The sequence below is a fragment of the Ambystoma mexicanum genome, chromosome 1p (genome assembly GCF_040938575.1).
Source record: "Ambystoma mexicanum isolate Mex_15411 chromosome 1p, UKY_AmexF1_1, whole genome shotgun sequence".
Classification (NCBI taxonomy): Eukaryota; Metazoa; Chordata; class Amphibia; order Caudata; family Ambystomatidae; genus Ambystoma; species Ambystoma mexicanum.
The window spans coordinates 1,414,907,465-1,414,927,583 of NC_090921.1; positions in this window are offsets into that span (position 1 = coordinate 1,414,907,465).

Consider the following 20,119-nt stretch of genomic DNA (forward strand, 5'->3'; position numbering starts at 1 on the left):
TTTTCACCTCGATATAGATAGTTATGATTCGCAAGTGGTTTTTGGGTGGTGATGATCCTTTGGAGTGGGCTAGCATGCATATGGCTGTGGATTTGGTGTGATCATTGAAGTGAGTAAATCAAATGTAGTTCTGATGGCCATACTATTATTTTTCATTTCATTTGGTTGACAGGTATCTCCTCCCCTTTTGCCACTGCCATCTGTATGCCACTCCTGCAGATGGATTTTACTCCCGACACCTGCTGCTTCGTGTTAATCAGTGGAGCAGCATTACGATCTTATGGGACGATCGCCAATGGGCCACATGCCCTTACGCAGTACTAGTGGCTAGGAGCAACATTTCGGCCTTTCAGCTGGACTAGTGCCTCCCTATTGGGACGGCCCTGCGGTTCTAGGCGCTTCCATGTTGCCTTTTCGTACGGGAATGTAGCCCCTGTGTACCATGAAGGAACAGGGCGTCACACAAGAAGTAGCTGGTCATTTATTGCGGATGCAGCCCACAATAATGAAATATATTTTGGAGTTCATGGCCTAATGGCTGTATGGGCTTGGAGAATTTGTTGTGCATTAAATTTCTATTCTGATATGAACCGTGTAGCGTTCTTCTTTGCAAGTGATGTGGCATATTACTATTTGGGGAGCGATGTATTGTGAGGAGATCTGCATTGGGTTCCAGCTTCGGGGTATAGTTGCGTGGTACTGTGCTGGGCGCGTTTGCCTACGAAGCCCAGTAAGGTCAGGGATGAGGGCTGCCATTATGACTGTTTTGATGATGTCATGCTCAGGGGCGGGGGATTAGCTTTTGTGTAACAGATGCCGGTCAGCCAGTTGGATAGGTGGAATGATGTGATTATCGGAATATTGCTGGTCACAGGTGCCTGTGTTTGCGTGCGTTTCTTGGTGGGAGACTGAGGTCATGTCCATTTGTATGGCTTCTGTATTCGTGCCATCTGTGCCCTGCAGCTCCCATTGGGCCCTCTTGAGATTCATTTGTTCGTTGGCAGGCATGGATGACTAGTACATTTCACTGGTTGCATTGTGTGACTTCATTGCACCTACGGGGGGTTGTACAATGTGGCCAGGGAGCAGTGTACAAGCACTCAGTAGGGCCGTTTACGGTTGGTTCGCGATGCCGTACTTCTCACCATGGCGGAATGGTACTTTCCGCCGTGCTTGATGGCGTTAGGTGCATGTCCGCTAGGGTCGGAATTCGCGTACCGTTGCGCCATGGTGCTAATTACGGTTTGGCATGGCGCGCGCGCGCGTACTTGGTGCAGTTAGCTTTGGCGTTCACTACGGTGTCGCTAATGGCATCGTACTTTGCGGTGACGGGTCATGATCGCACCGAGCGCTATTCGATGGCGGTATTGCATTTCCGCCATCGTTTTTCGATTTCCGCCAGGGTCGTAATGAGGCCCAGTGTCTTCATCCCTCCTTCCACTTCCCCTGAATGCATGGAGGTTTTTAGTAAGTGCTTCCCAGGCTGAAGCTCTGGCTTTTCGCTTCCAGTGAAGCAGGCTAGGTGGTCTCTTTGTAACGTCATCTTCAGCCAATCTAACTTCCTGATTTTTTTCAACATAAGAGGGTTCATGGTCTGAAGCACTCACAATATTCTTTGTAGTCTCCCAAGGCATGCTGGTCTGACCCCCTTCCCCTCTGTGTGGTAGAGATGAACACTCATCAATATCAGACAAAGAATAGCCTTCTGGATTAGTTTGACTAAGCATGGGTAAGTCCAACTGCCTCATGGTCCACTGTTCTTCACTGGTTGCATGAATGAAGTCAGTTCACATTTAAGCAATATGACCCTCGCGGTGGGGGCAATACCGACTCATGTAATGCCCCGGGGCCCATAGTTATAGGCCCGAGCGAAGCAAAGTGCTTATCTTTCGAAAAACTGATCTCTTTCTCTAATGCGAACCTCCAATTCACTGCCTGTGACAGGGCAGCTTGCTTCACCCGCTCCAACATCTCCACGTTCTCTTCCCTCATTCTGGTCATTTCCTGAGAAACTGACTGACCCTTTTCTGCGTGCCTTTTAAATTTTGATGCATTTTGGCCTTTACTTATTTGTAAATTAAGTTGCGTCAGAATATTTAAATCCAGAAGCAATTTCTCAACCTCCTGTTATGAGTCCATCTCTTTAATGATGAACTGACTGTTTTTCCGTTCCAATTCCCTGATTTGTTGTTTGAGGGCCCTAATGTCATCTAACAGCCCTCTATTGTGACCAATTTTGTGATTGCATTGGTGGTGGCTCACAGTTTCTGCAATCTCTTTGCATGTGTCTTGCAGTGCAGTGAATTATATCTCTTACTCTGCCCTGTAGGTGAGTATTTGCCTAATTTTGTAATTACTCAATGAGGTTTTGTTGTTTTAATTCAAGCATGTGGCTCGGTTGTACTTTATCTTCTAACTTTTTAAGTTCTTTCTGTGCTTCATTCAAAACCTCAGCCTGATTCAGCACACAGAGCATACTATATTGCACCCGCTCTTCCACTAACAGCAGGTGGAAATGGAAATATAAATACCCTGTGAGCTGAGCCATTTGGATCAGTTCTCCAGAAGCATTCTGGGTCATGTAAAATGCCTCTAAAGGTTTGTGTAATATCCCACCTTTAAGCAAAATGTCAGACTTACTGAAGTAACATCCCGAACCATTACGGTTTGCCAGCTCCCGGCATCACCCTCGCTCCATTTTGCTCGAATGAATAGCTTAGCCAGGAGATGCTACCTGGCATCACTCACTTCTATGGTAAGCATTTTTACATGGCTTTTTACTACTTTGTAAAGCTTTCTTTGCAGAGGGGCAAAATCACTCTGTTCCCGCTGGATTTACATACACAATGCCAAATCAAAAATCAATTTCCTGTTCCTGCTTGATTTACATACACAATGCTAAATCAAAAATCAATTTCACTGAATTTTAATTTTTCATTCGCACTTGCGCAATCTTAATTTTCTACACTGATACACCTCCCTGGAACCCAGGGTCATGTCTCTGTGGTACTTTAACAATGCAAAAACAAATTTCTATTTACCTTAATGCAATTACACTAGAATGAATAGTCTGTCCCAATGCATTTGTCATGAGTCACAAGACAGTAAGTAAAATCCTGGTACAGCCCCCCCACTTTGTAACAATATTTTGGGAGACCACACTCAACATACTGAGTACCTTCCCCACCCAATTAAACAAAACCACAATAAATAATTTATTTGTTTAGATTTTTTAAAGAAATAGTGCCACCTGGATCCATCCCCCTGTGCCAACCATGAGTAAAGAACCAGGCGGGGGTATAGAGTTAATATAAATGAATTTAAAGTATATGTCAAAAGGATCTTTTGATGAGTACAGATACCACTTTCTCTGTGGCACAAAACAAAGCTTCAACACACAATGAACTTTCCTTTTTGGAAGAAAAAGGCAAATATGAATTGATAAAATATAGAGTGAAAATAAAGCACCATTTTGACTGGAGAACACGTTACACATTGTACATGTGGTCCTTTGTTTAATTTTCTGCATCCTTGAAAACATGTACATGGAAAGTCAGTTGCAGTTGCAGGCTGGCGAAAACATTGAAAGAAGGTCAAAGTTCCACAGATAACTCCATGTTCGTCTTCCAAGTTTTCTTGTGGGAGGTTTTGTAAAAAAAGGGGTTTCAGAATACTTTTGCATCAGTTGAGCTGGTAGGGAAGGCAGACAATGACAATGTGTGAAATGCAAATTAACTTTGCATTTTGCTAATATTCACTTTCTCTCTGTATTGTAAATATGCTTTGCTAAACTGCATTTTGGGGATAGTCCATATTTTGAGCAAATATTGATAAACAAATGTGTGGCTGATCATTGTGTAAGTGTTTTTCCTTGATATAAAATGTTACGTGTTCAGCTCTGTATCAAAGTCTGAGACTCTCACCAAGAGAACCCAGATAGAGTGAGTATAATTGCAAGCTGATTCCCCATGTTATAAATGCCTCTTGTTACAGGTGGCCTGGTATATCTACTCTGGGTAATTATCTAGCAGTCGACTATAATCATGCTAAAAAAATTGTGCATATAGTGCTGCACCAAGCCCTGCTTTTGTTTTGACTAATGATCCCGGTGTAAGAATTGCATCAGTTAGCCCCATGTTTTTGGATAACTCGGAATCCTCACAAAATGTCTGACACTGTGCAACTCTTTGCAACATTTAAACATATGAAACAAGAGCAAAGAGAAAGTAACATACAAGCTGGCTGTTATCATGAGCCTATAACCATGTTTAAAACCAAAGCAGCGTAAAATGCAACTCTTTGTTCACTAACTTCAAGTACTTTTACATATTGTGAATAAATCTCATGTATGGAATGGAAAGCCAAAATGCAGGCTTTTCGTTTAGAAAAAAAAAAGAAATCAGCTAAATTTTAGGAGAAAACCAACAAAAATGTGCATAAAGTGGTCCCTTCTGCAGGTAAATTAACTATGACGAGATTGTGCAGAATGACTTTGCGCCAATTAACTCGAGTGTGAAGTTATATTAGTCACTGGGAGATGACCCTTCAATCGATCCTGAATTGGATGCCTAGTATTCGATTCATCACTGATCCTGAATCAGGAATGTTCCTTTTTGCTTGTTACAAGTTGTCTGGAATGTTGTCAGTGCATGAACGGCCGGCTTTTCACTCCTAAAAATTAACTAAAATGTACACATGTAAAGCCCAAAGTATAAAACTAGACCGGTCCTGAAATAAATAGGTCACAGATGGAGGACCAAACCCCACAGCTCACAGATGTACAACAAACAGGAAAAAAAAAAAATGAAGAAAAAAACAACACAATAAGCTCTTGTGAAAGGGGCCACTAGGGGACCCTGATACCCTGATGTCTATGGAAACAAGGCGGGTCACCACACACGATAGAGACGCCAGACACGAGGTTGTATTCCCAAAGCTAGGGTTTTATTGCAAAGCAAAAGTCTCAGTTGGCCAACTCGGTCTCACGCCCCGCGACGTGTATCTCTAGACCTTGAGGGACGCAAGAGAGCGAATTACGTACATCAGTTACATATATACAAAATGCATATCAAACAATCAGCTATGACATGGTTAACACCCTTCTTCATTGGGTTTCTTTGAACTTGGTGTGATGATGGACATCTCCGACCACTATGACACCTTCAAACATCTATTCTAGTAACAATTTGCAATTTGTGAGTGCGTAGGCATCTATTGGTTATTGAATAGAACATGGCGCTTCTGTTCTTAGAAGCGAACTACATACAGAGGGGGTTGCATTCCAGACCTTGCTATCTATCACGTGCTATTTGCATCCTGGGAGCCGACATGCTCTAGTGGGCTCGGAAAGGGGGGCCATTAGAAAAACATAATTCAAGCCTTTAGTACATATTCTACCATATAACGAGACTGGCTGGCAGCTGTGAAATGATTAAATGCCCTGCGGCTCTGCTTCAAGGCTACATTAAAGAGGGAGCAGGGCATTCTTCCTGGCGCTGCCTACGTTTCTGTTTCAGCGAAACTCTTGTTATCCTCTCTGCCCTGTGGCCTTGTCCTTTTCATATACAGACAACAATGTTCCACAGTCGAGCAGTGTAAGCGGAAAATATACTGCAAAGCAGTAAGAACAGAAAGCAATGAGCAATGTTTAGAAAACAAAATGGCGATTCTTGTTACATCAAAATGGCTGTTCATTAGAAAACTTGAAAACCTATATTCTGTCGTATCGTGCATGAGACGGTTGGCCCACGGCCACCAAAATGCGTTTGCGGTCTCAAATTAGATTTCTAGACTGACAAACCCTCCTTTGGCCGTATGCCAAACGTCTCATCTATTTATTGAAACCTCCTCTAGTGATGATGAATCTGAAATACTTATGTCTGAGTCTCGCATGCTCTCGTGGTCCTCATTGCCTTCAATAATATCTATTGCCATCAACTCTTTCATTACTCTCATCTCATTTGGGTCTGGGCTAGTTCGATCATGAGGTTGTTTTTTCTTTGTTATCATTTGCATGCATCTTTCCGTACATCCCTCAGTTACCTCTGCACAAACTATGGGTAAACAATGTATACAACAACAACACGTTAGGAATATTACGAACACCACTACTAGTATTGAGATCAGCTTCCATCCCCAAGATCGTAGTATTCCCCAAAACCAAGATCCTATTTCCCAGCTCCCTTCTCCCGTGGGGAGTTCAGAGCTTAGAATGTGCATTTTCTTTATTGCTTCAAAGATCGTGGGGGAATAGTCATCGACATAAACACAACATGCTGATCCCACTATTTTGCAAATTCCCCCACGATCAACCAGGATCACATCGAGAGCCATTCTATTTTGCAGCGTCATTAACCTGATTCCTCTTTCTTCCAATGTCATGTTAAATAATATATCTGTTGTTGTGTTTATTGTATTCTTTAGGATTCTGGACAATTGCCTTATATTATAGGAGTTCGCTATCTGTCCTAAGAATGGAATGAATGATTTTGCTACATCAATTGCTATTAAAACACCTTTGTCAGTCCTATTGACTCTAGTTCTGGATAATTTGGCCATGGCTGCTGTTTCCAAGAGGAATAGTCCTGGGAACAATATCCCGAGATAACATGTACCTCCCCAGTTTCTGGGCAACCAAGGGTATGCTTTCTCTCCACAAATAAAATAAAGTGGATCACCTACGTATACTGGTTCTATTTCCCATTTTAGCACCACTGTATTCATACAACCAGTATATGTTCCGACCGAAAAAGATCCTTTCTCTTTCAGGCAAAACGGGACAGTTCTTGGGCTATAATTCGCTGTGTAAGATTGGGGAATCGCATCTTTGTTCCCTTCTGTTCTTACACAAAACGTCATTACAGATGTTTTTTCTGGCGGGGACAATCTATCTCGTCTATTTTGTTGTGTTATCTTTCGTGTGCTTTTCCTCATGGGCTCTGGGGCTATTACTTGTGCTTTATGGAAAATGGAACAACCCACAGGCTTCATTATTATCTCCTCAAACTCATTCATGTTGGTTCTGTCTAATTGACCCGTATTACTCTCATGCCACTTCCCATAGAACATTGCACCTAAAGATGCACTACATGCAGAACTTAATGGTAATGGCTGCACATACCACCCTATTCCTTTTCTGGCATGCTGTGGTAAATGGGCACATACCCAGCAGTTTGTTTTCTTCAGGATTGCATGTGTCATGTTCATGATTAATAATAATGTATTATTCCCAAAACCTTCCCTGTGTCTTTCTTCCATTGGGGGTAGGGTATAAGTGATCACCTGAACCGGGCTTTCAGTAGTGGATATATTAATTATCGTTAAAAACATTTCTAATGGGTGTATTGTTTCTACCCACCATAATATTAGGGCAGTCGATATTGGTGCTAGCACGCTCATAAAGCACATTATTATCGTTAGTGTCAGCATACAATTTGTTTTACCATGCGTTTTTCTTAAACTTATAGTCTTTATAACTGACTCATTTTCAGCAGTGGTGGTGCAGGAGGAGGCTGGAACCGGTCCCGGCATGTTTCTCGTCGTCCTTCTTCTTCCTTCTCACAGTTCGTTGTGGATATCTCTCTTCGTTGCACTTGCTCTGATGTCTATAAGTTCAATGGAATTCTCCCAGTTCAGTTTTGCCTGTCCCTTTTTTTTTTAGCCTGGATTCGATTATTCGTTTTTAGGCAAGATCACTTGTCCCTTCTTATACTGCTCAGAGGACCTTTGATCAGTTTTCGCCTCAGTATCATGTGCGCTCAGCTTGTCTGCTCTGGTTCCGGACACATGTACTGTTAATCAATTATCTCACTTGTCATAGTACCATGTGCGCCCAGCTTGTCCGCTCTGGTTACGGACCCATGTACTTTTATGATCGCACCGAGGAGCTGCGAGTCTTGAATTGTCCGACTTGCACAATTCTCACGCTTCTCTCCTCTACACCCCTGGTTCCTTCTCCGTCCATGAGCTGAACCAGAGGTTGACATAAAAACCAAAAGAAAAGAATGCGGGTCAGTTTGTCTTCCGAGGCCGCAGGTTGTATCGCCTTGCTCCTGGTATCGTATGATCCGTGAACAGTGCCGGTGCACTTTCAGTTTCAGGCTTGCAGTCAGCCTGCGGCGCTTCTGCAGGTGCTGGTGTGTGCCGCGCCAATGATGCAGATTCGGTCTTTGGCGTGCTGGCAAGTGCTGGTGGGCGCCAAAGGGGTACACGATTTGGTTTTGCTGGTATCTGCAAGGCAGATTTCACGTCGGTCACCAGTGATGTCGATTCTGCTGGGCAACGTTGGGGCACTCTTTGCCCTTCCCCCTCTTTGGCAATCGTCTCAGGCTTTGTTTTGAGTTTGACTTCACGATTTGGCAGATCAGGTGGCTGCACACTGGCAACAGTTTCTTTCTTTTCTGCGACCGCTGTCTCTTTCGGGTCATCGGTGTCAGGCAAGACTTTCAGTGCAGTTGGAATCTTCTTGGCATGGGTGGCATGGATCCACGACTTCCTTCCATCCACCCGTATTGCCGCCTGCGTCGCCAAAAGTACTTGATAGGGCCCGCGCCACCTGGCTGCTAATGATGACTTTCTTTCTGAGTTTTTTAGCAGCACCCAGTCTCCTGGCTCCAGCGCATGCCCCGGACCGGTATACCGCACGGGTAATGCCTCCTGCACCTGCTGATGAATCAAACGCAATTTCTGCATTAAAAGGCCACAATAAGTACTAAGCACAGGATGTTCTATCTCACTGAGTCGTTTTGGCTGAGGTGCGCACCATACATTTGCCGGCCTCCCCATTATGATCTTGTATTGGGAGAGCCCACTTTTAGCCTGTACAGACGTACGCATGCATAATAGTGCTATTGGTAATGCATCCACCCAACTCAACTTGCTTCCCACTCAAATCTTGCTAATCTTTGATTTAAGTATCCCGTTGTGCCTCTCCACAAGACCGGCAGAACTCGGATGCCTTGGACTGTGGAATCTCTTATCAATCTGGAGACCTGCACATATCTGTAACATCACTGCACCCACAAAATGTGGTCCATTATCTGACCATAGGACATGGGGCAAGCCAAATCTGGAAAAATACTCCTTCAACATTACTTTTGCCGTAGTCATCGCTGTGCAGTCTTTTAAAAGATATGCCTCCACACACTTACTGAATGCACAGATTACCACCAAGACGTATTTTAAGTTTTGGCACCTTTCCATCTCTATGAAATCAAAATGAACTACCTCAAATGGCATGGAGGGTAGGCCAAAACTTCCTGTTGGTGTCACTGTTCCCTTTCCTACACGTTGTAAACACGTGATACAGTTCTGCACCAACCTTTCTGCATTCTTTTTTATGTTTGCATTCTGCCATACTGTAGAAAGGTGCTGTATCATTTTCTTGGCACAGATGTGCGTAGGGCTGTGGGCCATTGTGAGCATTGCAGTCACATATGAATTTGGCAACATCCAGTTTCTAGTTCCCTTGTCCACCCAACAACCCTCCAAATCCAACTCAGCAGATCCCTCTGCCCATCCCTGTATTTCATTGTCCGTAGCCTCAGCCTGCATTTCTTTGACAGTCGCAACTCCATCTTCTATCATACAGGGTACTTGCTCTGTCTGAACCGTCATCATCTTGGTATTCAAATCAGTGGCAGTTTGTTTCGCAATCCTGTCTGCAAACGCGTTTCCCTCTCCTATTTTGCATGTTACTTTTTTATGTGCCTTGCATTTCACTATTGCTAGGCGCTTTGGAAACGTGAGTGCAGACAGCAATCGTACAATCAAAGGGCCATGTTGAATTCTGGCACCATGTGAAGTCAGAAACCCTCTCTCAGCCCAGAGTCGTCCAAAGTTATGAACCACTCCAAACGTGTACTGACTATCAGTATATATATTCACATTCAAATTTTCAGAAATCTCGCAGGCTCTAGTTACTGCTATTATTTCCGTGGCTTGTGCTGAATTATAGGGGATTCTTTTACTTTCTACAACACTCTCTAGGGTAGTGATAGCGTATGCAGCAGTTGTCGTGCCATCTGGTAATTTAAAACATGAGCCGTCACAAAATAACTCTCCATCCGGCACTTTCTGTGGAATATCACTTAAATCAACTCTCCCCTTAGTTTCTTCCTCAGTGACCATTAAGCAATCATGGGGGGGGGGGGGTGGTGATTCATTCTTCCCAATTTCTTTTATGGTTAATGGCATTAATTCTGCAGGATTCAAAGCGCTACACCTCATAATTTGGATATGGGGCGCGAACAAGATAATCTCATATCTTGTCAATCTAGCAGAGGTGAGGTGTTGCTTCTGTGTCCTATTTAATAGAACGTCTATGGCATGTGGCACCATCAGAATTAAAGTGTGCCCCAATACCATCCCTTCCATTTGTTTCACTGACGCAGCAGCCGCCGCGACATATTGCAAATATCGTAGTAGTGCGCGCGCTACAGGGTCCAGCGCAGATGAAAAATAGCCGCACGGCCTATTTTTTCCACCTTGTTCGTGTGTCAAAACCGCCAATGCACATCCTTCACTTTCACACACAAAAAGTCTGAAAATGTTCTTATAGTTCGGCATACCCAAAACTGGAGCCGAGCATAATGCAATTTTCAATCCATCAAATGCTCTCTGACATTCCTCATCCCACTGCAAAGGCATAACCGCATCTTTTCTAGTCAAATTCACTAATGGTTTCTGTAACGCTCACCTGATTCCCACAGAGACGCCGACCCGAACTGGACTGCTACCGTTTCTTCTATCGTGAGGCGCAGGGCCCGGAAGATGCTCTGGACGGGGCCTCCGAATTTGGATTGCCTGGCTTGTAGAGTAAGTTTCCTGCAGGTGGAAGAAAAGGGATTGATTACCAGCTCGGGTGGATATGTGATCCCACCAATCTCCCGTTTCTCACTCTTCTTGACCCCCAACTTGGTTTCTGCGAGCTCTCACCTTAGGTATTGTAAAGATGAGCTCTCCATCCTGCTTCAGGTGCAGGGGTGCGTAGAATCCAGTTACGTCACTGGATGGGAAATAGTTGCGGACACTGTGTCCTTCGTCTCTCCTGCGGTAGCCGTAAGTATGAGTGTCTTTTCTCCACAGGAGCCGGGGCCCAGAAACCTAAAGCTGGTAAGTCTCTTGGTGAGTATTTGTTCTCCGTGCTTAGTTAGTGATCACCATGTATTCCTCTTATGCAGGTGCTGGGATGTAGCTGGCGTCGTAGCCGCAGTGGAGGAAGGTAAGTGAAAGAAAAGCGACTGCTTACTTCTAATGATTGTCTTTTTCTGCTTACAGGTGCCGAGATGCTGCCGGCGACACAGCCGCTGTCGCGCGTGATGATGCACGTAAGTAAGTGGAAGAAATGTGGCCGCTTTAGAGCGGGCACCTCTAATGGCTGTCTTTTTCTGTTTTTCAGGTGCCGAGATGCTGCCGGCGTCGTGGCCGCGGTGGAGTTCGGCGAGGCTATGGATGGGTAAGGCAAGGCGGCGCGGCTGCGAGCGTTTGATAGCGCTGCTAATCTTGTACCTTTCCTTTGCAGGATCGTCGGAGGTAGGATTGCTGAGACCGGATTCCGGTAAGTAATTTCTAATGCTCGCCTTCTCTTTTCTTGCTGTTTGCAGGTGTTCCGGGTGCTGGCGGGCGTGTAAGGAGCCAGGATGCAGGAGCCGACTCGGTGAGCGTCCTGCTGCTGATGCAGAATAACGCGAAGCACGTGTATTCCATCGGGCGTGGTTTAAATAGCAGAGAAGTGCTTCAGGTGTGTGTTCTTTCACCGGCCCCACCCAGGTAAGAAAAGAGTTCCTGAATAGAGGAAATAGTTCCTCCCAGCCCTGATGGCTGGGGACTTCAGCCAGACTGGATTGTTCTGGGTAAGTATGCAGCATGGTCTGCCTCAGGTAAGTCCACCCAAGCATTATTACACAGTTTATCAATATGAGCCCGGCGCCTATAGCGCCGGGACTGAAGTCCTTTATGAGCCTGGCGCCAAAGGCACCAGGACACGGTCCAAAGGGCCCCTGTAGGGGTCTGCTGGGTCCGGAGATCTGGAAGAAGGGTCTGCTTCCGGGGGCGCTGGGCCTGTCCTGGCTCCTCGGGAGTAGTGCTCATGACAGCACCACCCCTCAAGGCCCCTCCCAAAATTGTCTTCCCCGGGGGTTTTGGTTTATCCGGAAAGGTTCGGTGAAATTTCTTGATTAGACGAGGAGCATGGACGTGGTCATAGGGTTCCCATGACCTCTCTTGAGGCCCGTAACCCTTCCAGTCAATCAGGTAGAACAGCTTTGATCTGATGATCTTAGAGTCCAAAATTTTTTTAATCTCGAATTCAGGTTCTCCATTCACTTGAATTGGTTCTGGAGGTTTGGTTAGTCTGGTTCCAGATTGCATGGGTTTCAAAACCGATACGTGAAAAACAGGATGTATTCGCATATGAGCTGGCAATCCTAGTTTAACGGCCACTGGGTTTATTATGGCCGTAACTGGATATGGCTCCCGATATTTGGGATTAAAAGTGCGAGGTCCTTTGAGTGATAAGTGTTTGGTGGACAACCAGACCTGGTCCCCAATCTGGTATTGAGGGGCCTCGCTTTGGTGTTGATCTGCTCCTCTCTTGTACCTTTCTTTAGCTTGTTGTAAATGTGCAGCAGCTTCTTTGAAGGCTTTGGTAATAGCAGTGTGTAACTGATCCACGGCGGGTGTTCCAAGATCTTGAGGTGGATCGAGGTTGGAAGTTCGAGGATGAATTCCATACAAAGTGTAGAAGGGGCTTTGCCCGGTTCCAGAGTGAACGGAATTATTGTATGCATACTCAGCTATCCAAAGGATGTTCTTCCAGTTGCTCTCTGAATGTTGTAGCATGCATCGTAAATATTGTTCGAGAGTCTGGTTAGTTCTTTCAGTTTGACCATCGGTCTGGGGGTGATGGCTGGTTGAGAGTCTTACATCGATTTGAGCCAATTGACAGCAACTACGCCAAAAATGGGAAATAAACTGGCTTCCTCTATCTGAGATTAGTACTGATGGGAATCCGTGTAACCGGACAATGTTTTCAAGGAATTCTCTGGCTAGTACCGAAGCTGAGGTTAAGCCTTTTAACGGAATGAAATGGGCCATCTTGGAAAACAAATCCACAATAACGAGAATAGTGTTGTACCTGGAGCAGGAGGGTAAGTCTGTGATAAAATCCATAGAAAGGGTGTGCCAGGGAGACGGTGGAATGTCTAATGGTTGGAGAAGACCAGCCGGTCTTTTCTTTTGACCCTTGTTTTGAGCGCACACACCACAGGACATCACAAATTCTTTTATGTCTTTTCTCCACAAAGGCCACCAGAATTGTCTTCTCACTTTCTCTTCTGTTTTGGCAATGCCAGGGTGGCCCTCTATCAATGAATCGTGATAGCAGGAGATTACTTGCCTTTGCAAATCGGCGTGTGGTAGGAATAATCGTCCTCGGAAATAAGGCAAGTCATTGTTTAAAGTGAAATCCATTCCTTTTTGCAGCCAGTTCTGCAAGTCTGTTGGGTTCAGAAATTGTTTAACTTTTGCCTCAATGTCCTCTATGGATTGTGAAGAAATCAGGCCCAAGATCCTTTGTTCAGGAATTATTGGTACAGGCTCTGGGTTGACATTGGTGTCTCCCATTCCAATCCGGGAAAGAGCATCTGCTTTGCCATTTTTGCTGCCGAGGCGGTAAGTGATCACAAAGTCAAATTCGGCAAAGAACAGGGCCCAGCGGAGCTGTCGAGAGGATTGAGCCTTGGCGGTTTTCAGATACTGTAAATTCTGATGATCGGTGATCACCGTGATGGTGTGTCTGGCCCCAAGGAGATAATGACGCTAGGCCTTAAAGGCGGATTTAATAGATAACAGTTCCTTGTCTGTGATGGCGTAGTTAACCTCAGGCACCGAGAATTTTCGAGACCAGAACGCCACGGGATGTAATTGGTTAGTCTCTGGGTCTCTTTGTGAGAGGACCGCTCCCATTGCTAAGCTAGATACGTCGGTTTCGACGATATAAGGGAGATCTGGGCGTGGGTGCTTCAGTATTGGCGCAGAAGTAAACTTGGCTTTTAGCTCTTGGAAGGCTTGTTCAGCTTCTTCAGACCACTCAAAACGTTTATTCTTTCTTAAGAGAGCCGTGATGGGTTGTACCACTCGTGAAAACTCTGTAATGAATCTGCGATAAAAATTGGCAAAGCCTAACATGCTCTGAACGCCTTTTACAGAAGTAGGTGATGGACATTTGAGAATAGCGTCCACCTTTCGCGAGTCCATGTGGACGCCTTTGGGTGTCAGGATAAAACCCAGAAATTCGACTTAAGTGGCATGGAAAACACATTTTTCAAGTTTGGCAAATAGCTTGTGTTGGCGAAGTTTTTCAAGTACTGTTCTAACATGATTTCGGTGATCTGCTTCCGAAGAGGAGTAAACAAGAATGTCATCTATGTAGACGACAACACAGACGTCAATGAGCTCCCTGAGGACATCATTCATAAAATATTGGAAGGCGGCCGGTGCATTACATAATCCGAAAGGCATCACTTGGTACTCAAATAACTCATATTTAGTGTGAAACGCCGTCTTCCATTCATCGCCTTCCTTGATCCGTACCAAGTGATAAGCCCCCCGTAGGTCTAGTTTTGTATATATGCAAGCATCCTTCACCTGGTCAAGGAGTTCCGGATCAGAGGTAAAGGGTATCTGTTTTTTACCATTATCTGATTCAGAGCGCGGTAGTCTATACAGGTTCTGAGGTCACCTTCTTTTTTTGGCACGAAGAACACAGCCGAGGATGCAGGGGACTTCGATGGACGAATAAAACCATTGGCCAAGTACTGGTCCAGGTACTGTCGCAGGTGAAGGTTCTCGGGCTCGGTAAGGGCGTAGATCCTGCTGCAAGGAGGAGTTGCACCGGGTAGTAGATCTATCTGGCAATCGTATGACCTGTGGGGCGGTAAGGTGTTAGCCTGTTCCTTTTGGAAAACATCTTGAAACTCTTGATACTCTAGCGGTAATTGCAAACTGTCGGCCGTTACTGATGCTAGGCCAATGTCTGATCGTAGATAGCAGGTTTGTGCACACTCTGGGAACGTTATCGTCTTTGCTCGCCAATCAATCTGAGGATTGTGTTTTTCCAACCAAGGGATTCCCAGAATTATTTGAAATTGCGGAGCCTTGATCACGTCGAACACTATTACCTCCCGATGCCCGTCTTGGCCTAGTAATGTCACTTCAGTAGTGGTATGGGTTACCGGCCCTGAGGCGATCTCAGTCCCATCCACAGTGGTGATGACATCTTTAACAGCTTTTGGGCAAAGAGGTAGGTTCATCCTGGAAGCCAACTCGCGGTCCACGTAATTTCCTATAGCTCCACTGTATGCCTTAATTGCATGCAATCTTTCTGGCTGCTTCGGATTTATGAGGACCATTGGCATAATGAAGTGCGAGGTCAAAGAACTGTTTTTTAAGCTCGGCAAGCGGACCTCTACGCTTGTCGGGCAAGGTCGTTTCCCGGCTCAGACTTTTCGGAATTCTTGTCGGAAGCTCCTACGGTCTTCTTAGGTGGTTTTACAGGGCAGTCTCGAAGGAAATGTCCCGAGTTCCCACAATAGAGACACAGTTGGATTTGCCGTCTTCTGTCACGCTCTTTCTGGGTTAAGGGGCCCTTTACAACCCCAATCTGCATAGGTTTCATTGCCATCGACACTTTTGGAGTTGCTCTGAGTCTTAGTGAAGATTCGGGTTTCAAACCTGGATCAATCCGCCTTTCCTGTTTTGAAGCCTGTGATCTAATTGGACCACCAAATCAATATAATCCGAACAGTCCTGAGGTGGATTTACGACCTGGGCCAGGACGTCTTTGAGTTTGCCGCGTAGACCTCGGTGAAATAGCGTGAATTCTTTTCTCCTCGGGCCATCCAGTTTCCACAACTAACCTATTGAAGGATGCAATGTAGGCTAAGAGATCCTTGTTGCCCTGTCGTAGGGAAAGGAGTTCATTGTCCAGGGCCTGCCCCTGGGAATGCCTTGCAAAAAGTCTTTCCATACTCGTCTGGAAGGCTTGGACATTCCGAAGGATTGGATCATCTTGTGTAACCAGTGGAATTGACCAATCGGCGGCACTGCCGCTAAGATACGAAAGTACAAATGCTACCTTGGTCTGGTCATTCGGGAAGGCCGCGGGCCTGCAGAGAAAGTGCAATCGGCATTGATTTATGAACACTGCAAATCTTTTAGGGTCTCCAGCAAAAACGTTCAGGTGGTGCCAGTGGCACATTTCCAGGTAGGTTGATTTGAACGGGATTGGTTGAAGTAACTGGGGTAAAATTCCCCCCTGGATTGGGCAGAGGGGTTTGCCCCGCTTGGCTCTGTAATAACTGTCTGGCAAGGTCGTCAGTTTGTTCCTTTGACACTATTAACTCTCTCCTGAGGGCGTTCGTCTCCTGGTGAGCAGCATGAACTTCAGCCCTTAGTTCCCCCAGTAGCTGGGCCAGTTGATCTGTATCAGAAGTTTCCATAGCGCCTGGGTAGGAGATTATTGGTAGTCTTCGCGTTCTGTAACGCTCACCTGATTCCCACAGAGACGCTGACCCGAACTGGACTGCTACCGTTTCTTCTATCGTGAGGCACAGGGCCTGGTAGATGCTCTGGACGGTGCATCTGAATTTGGATTGCCTGGCTTGTAGAGTAAGTTTTTGCAGGTGGAAGAAAAGGGATTGATTACCAGCTCGGGTGGATATGTGATCCCACCAATCTCCCGTTTCTCACTCTTCTTGACCCCCAACTTGGTTTCTGCGAGCTCTCACCTTAGGTATTGTAAAGATGAGCTCTCCATCCTGCTTCAGGTGCAGGGGTGCGTAGAATCCAGTTAGGTCACTGGATGGGAAATAGTTGCGGACACTGTGTCCTTCGTCTCTCCTGCGGTAGCCGTAAGTATGAGTGTCTTTTCTCCACAGGAGCCGGGGCCCAGAAACCTAAAGCTGGTAAGTCTCTTGGTGAGTATTTGTTCTCCGTGCTTAGTTAGTGCTCACCATGTATTCCTCTTATGCAGGTGCTGGGATGTAGCTGGCGTCGTAGCCGCGGTGGAGGAAGGTAAGTGAAAGAAAAGCGACTGCTTACTTCTAATGATTGTCTTTTTCTGCTTACAGGTGCCGAGATACTGCCGGCGACACAGCCGCAGTCGCGCGTGATGAGGCACGTAAGTAAGTGGAAGAAATGTGGCCGCTTTAGAGCGGGCACCTCTAATGACTGTCTTTTTCTGTTTTTCAGGTGCCGAGATGCTGCCGGCGTCGTGGCCGCGTTGGAGTTCGGCGAGGCCACGGATGGGTAAGGCAAGGCGGCGCGGCTGCGAGCGTTTGAGAGCGCTGCTAATCTTGTACCTTTCCTTTGCAGGATCGTCGGAGGTAGGATTGCTGAGGCCGGATTCCGGTAAGTAATTTCTAATGCTCGCCTTCTCTTTTCTTGTCTGTTTGCAGGTGTTCCGGGTGCTGGCGGGCGTGTCAGGAGCCAGGATGCAGGAGCCGACTCGGTGAGCGTCCTGCTGCTGATGCAGAATAACGCGAAGCACGTGTATTCCATCGGGCGTGGTTTAAATAGCAGAGAAGTGCTTCAGGTGTGTGTTCTTCCACCGGCCCCACCCAGGTAAGAAAAGAGTTCCTGAATAGAGGAAATAGTTCCTCCCAGCCCTGATGGCTGGGGACTTCAGCCAGACTGGATTGTTCTGGGTAAGTATGCAGCATGGTCTGCCTCAGGTAAGTCCACCCAAGCATTATTACACAGTTTATCAATATGAGCCCGGCGCCTATGGTGCCGGGACTGAAGTCCTTTATGAGCCTGGCGCCAAAGGCGCCAGGACACAGTCCAAAGGGCCCCTGTAGGGGTCTGCTGGGTCCGGAGATGTGGAAGAAGGGTCTGCTTCCGGGGGCGCTGGGCCAGTCCTGGCTCCTCGGGAGTAGTGCTCATGACAGTTTCACAATCAACGCAAAATTACCAATCCATTATCGGCAATATGAAGCCATGCCTATTATGGCTCTGACTCCTTTTTGTGTCTTTGGAATAGGCATACAAGAAATACTTTCTATGCTTTCTGGCGTTAGTCTTCTTCCTCCTTTCGAAAGTAGGTAGCCCAAGTAAACTACCTCCTTTCGATTATACTGAAATTTCTTCAAACTAGCTTTATGGCCATGTGCCGCTAGGTGTGACAGTAGTAATACAGTGCTTTCTTTACAAATCTCCTCTGTGTCTGCAGCTAGCAATAAATCATCTATGTATTGCAAAAGTACACAACCCACGGGTAATTCCAGCATGTCTAGCTGCTCTTTTAATGCTCTACTGTAAATACTTGGACTTTCCGTGTTACCTTGCGGAATCTGTGTAAATGTAAATGATCGTCCTCCTAATGTGAACGCGAACAAGTATCTACTGTCCTTGTCGACTGGAATACTAAAGAATGCGTTCTTCAAATCTATTACACTAAAATATTCTGCTGAAACAGGTATCATTGTCAATATCGTAGTGACGTCTGGCACTAAAGGAAATTGCGGATGTACTACCTTATTTAATGCGCGTAGATCAATTATGACACGGTATGGTACCTCATTACCTCCTTTTTTATAAACCGGAAGGATCGGGCTGTTACATGTACTGCCTGTGATTTCCTCTAATACCCCTAATTTCCCCAAATCGGTAACAATACACTTCAATCCTTTCTCATCTTCAACCAAAATTTTGTATTGGGGTATTCGCGGTAGGGTAACACCTTCTTTTAAAATAATCTTTACTGGCTCTATCTTTAAACATCCCACATCATTGTCATGCATTGCCCATATACAGGTTGGTACTTTACTTAGTTCCCCTGGTAACGCTTCGGACATGAACTCTGACACAGGGGCATCATGTGGCCATATCGTTAGAAACACTCCGTCTGCCGTGCAATGTATAACAGAACCTAGTTTTTTCAACAAATTCAATCCCAAAAAATTTTCTCCACAATTTTCTGTTAGAAGGAAAGGACAATGTTTGTTGAATAGTCCTATGGTAAGTGGGACTGGTTTGGACACTGGGTTTATGACTGGTGTACCTGCGAACCCTACGGAAATATTCTTTTGCCTTGACAGTGGTATATTCGGAACCAAGTGATGGTCTATTGAACACTTCTGTGCTCCTGTATCTACAAGAAAGCGGTGTTCCTCATTCCCGACTCGCATTTCTACGTAGGGTCCTCTCTGATTCACGGGAATAGACACTGGTTCCGACCCCTGTCCTGGGCTGTCCTATTTGGGAAATAACACATCGTCCGATGTGTAATCATTACTATTACTGTAATACGTGTTTGGCTGTGTATTGAAAACATTTCCACTCTTCCCTGTATTTCCCCCACTCTGATTTCCATATTGTTGATTTTGCTGTCCCTGACTCTGGTTTGGGGCATTTTGGTTTTGGCCTTGGTTTTGATTACCTCCATTATTATGATGCTGCTGCATACTATTCCTATTTGGTCCATTCGCTCCTGGGTGTCCTCTATGCTGCCTCCTCTGACCAGACCCATTTCTGTTCTGTAGATGCGGGCATTGCGCTCACCAATGTCCTTCCTCTTTACAATATGCCCACTGATTCAGCCCCACTGTTCCCCCATGCATATTCGAACTATTCCTTACTTGTGCGTTCCCTCGCCCTCTATTATGTCCTACTACTTGCTGCATTAATACCTGTGTTCTAATTAGACATTCCTTCAAGTCTGCCCCCACCATTTTTAGCAACGATAATTCGTTCACCATCTCCTTCTGCCCCGGTGATGGTAACTGCTGCCGTCTATTATGCGATCCCTTTTTCCCCTTCCCAGGTCTCCCGATATCCCTACTCCTTTACATAGGTGTAGTAAACATTTTGGCAGGTGCAGTAAACATTTCAACATAATCATTATCTAATTCATCTCTAAACTCAAGAAGTCTATACACATGTTCTCTTACTTCTTCATCCCTCTCCCTACAGCGTGCTAATGCATTCAAATCTAACAATCGCTGCAGTGGTAATTTCCCAATTAGCTGTTTCCATCTCTCCACCAAATATTCACCCATGCATTCCAACCCTACCTGTCTTTCGATGCTTCTACGAAAGTCATATATCGAAGCCAATGTTG